This window comes from Gekko japonicus, unplaced genomic scaffold (assembly GCF_001447785.1).
Source record: "Gekko japonicus isolate JY-2015 unplaced genomic scaffold, Gekko_japonicus_V1.1 scaffold1796, whole genome shotgun sequence".
In the NCBI taxonomy this organism is placed as follows: domain Eukaryota; kingdom Metazoa; phylum Chordata; class Lepidosauria; order Squamata; family Gekkonidae; genus Gekko; species Gekko japonicus.
Window position 1 is genome coordinate 1 of NW_015167590.1, and position 2,516 is coordinate 2,516.

The following is a 2,516-nucleotide window of genomic DNA, read 5'->3' on the forward strand; positions in this document are numbered from 1 at the left end:
CAAAATACTCCACTTTAAAGGGGGTTTGATCTGGAAAGTGATGGCTGGGGACGGTGCACAGATGTTGGGTGTGTGAACGTGGATATAAAATCCATTACTGAAGTGTTCCGAAAGTGGACTAAACAGCCCATCTGAATGCACCCTCAGAGTGGCTTACAAACTCCTTTCCCAGCTGTGACAGAACTATGGCTTGCCCAAGGTCATCCAGCAGCTGCAAGTGGGGGAGTGGGGAATAAAACCCGGTTCCTCCCAGATTAGAGTCTGCACACTTAACTACTACACCAAACTGGAATAACAGTATATGTCAAGGATGTATGTACTTGTAAGGATATACATGAATCTGAGCATGGAATGTCAGCTGAAAGTCCCTGAGTAAAAGTAAAGGGAGTAAGAAATATTAGTGATATTATGTTAAGGGTCTATTATAGATCACCAAGCCAGGCAAAGAATTTGGATGATCCACTCCTAGCCAAGATCACAATATTTTCAACATTTTCAAAGAGATAGGATGTAGTGGTCATAGGAGTTGTTAGTTACCCAGACATCTGTTGGAAATCAAACTCTGTTAAAAATGAAAGGTATAATAAATTCCTGACTTGTCTTGGTGACAACTTGATTTTCCAGAAATTGGAGAAGGGAACAAGATGGTCTGATACTAGGGCTGCCAAGTGAGGGCGGGTGGCGGGTAAACCCCTGGTTCGGAGACCCAATTTCTGCCGCCGCGGAATCGGGCCCTGGGGGGAACTCTGCCCCCTGAAATATAGTGTGGCTGCGTCACCGGAGGTGACACAACCACGTCAATCACATTGGGGGCGTGGCCCCGATCATCGGAGGGAAAACTCTATGGTTTTCCCTCTGATGATGGGGGCCACGCCTTCAACGTGATCGACGCCGCGCGTAACCTCCGGTGACGTGCTGGCAGCGCGCGCGCGCAAACCTCGAAGAACGACTCCCAGAGCCCAACGAGGCTCCCCCACCGGTAAGACATTTTGACTTGGTAACCCTATCTGATACCCTGGATTTGATTCACGTCAATAGGCAAGAACTTGGTGGGGTGAAGTAGGGGGTAATAGTGACTGTAATTTTAGAATTTAACATCTTGGTGTCACAGCTCAGGTGGGGTGTCACCTGACGCTGCTACCACTCTGGATTTAGGATCCCTTGAGATGGCCCAGGGAAGGGAAAAGCTATACATAATCAGACATATAGGTTAGACTTTTAAGAAGCTAATTTTAAGAAACTCAGAGTTATGCTGGGTAGAATCTCATGGTCAGAATACTCAAGGAGAAGGGAGTTTAAGAAGCTGGGAGTTTCTTAAAAGTGAGATACTGATGGCACAATCACAAACTATTCCAATGAGAAGGGAAAATGAGAGGAATCTAAAGAAGCCATGGTGGTTCCATAAATCACACTAATGGATTTGATTAATGTGACTATGAGATATGACTAGTGTGCTTGCCAAATAAATTAATGTTATATTAGGTATTTCAACGCTACCCACTTTGATAAAGTTATACATGAAACGAGATGTAATATGCATGGTTCGTTGGTGTTGATGGAGTTTGAATGGCTTCCAGTAAATTGAATATTGGGAAAAGAATTTACAAGTCTTGAAGAACTTTTTTTAGCACAATATATCACAGTTGTTTGCTTCCTTTCGACCTCCAGGTGGGTGGGTGGAGATCTCCTGCTATTACAACTGGTTTTCAGGCGACAGAGATCAGTTCACCTGGAGAAAATTGTCACTTTAGAAGGTGGACTCTATGGTATTATACCCCTTTGATGTCCCTCCTCCCTAAACCCTGCCCTCCTCAGGATCCACCCCCAAAATATCCAGGTATTTCCCAACGTTGAGTTGGCAACCCTACTAGTGAGAGATGCTAAACACAACAGAAAATGATTCTTTGGTTGTGTTCAGAACAAGAAAAAAACACAAGGAAGTGGGAGGTCCACTGTGGGGAAAGGAAAGTGAAATTTTAACCAGTGATGAACTGCTCAGTTCCAACTTTGTCATATTCTGCTCAGTTCCAACTTTGTTATGATCTTTTTTTGCAAAAGAAATAGTGTTCAACCTGGTAAAAAGAGAACACATGATGAAGGAGGTTGCAGCTTAGGACAGGCATGGGGTGGAACATAAACACCTATGTTCTCTAAATGAAACCACATCCTTAGGGCCATATGAATTGCATCCAAGGGTATTAAAGGAGCTTGCTGGTATAATCCAGAGCCTCTGTCCATTTTTTAACAGTTCTTGGAGAATGGCTGAGCTGCCAGCTGACCTGTGTCTATGGTGGGACTATTCGGGGCTCTGCCCCTTTTCTTAAAGGGACAGCCCCACAGGTCCCTTCCCTAGAACAATCTATGATCCTTTCATCTCTTTTGTGTAAGTCCTCAGTGTAGAGAAAAGCCTCACAGCCAGATCCTGGGTGAGCAGTGATATCACTTTATTTATTTACTAGTAAGCAAAGCCTGTTGTGGCGGTAGACGACGGGCCCTAGATAGGAAGGAAGGGCGAG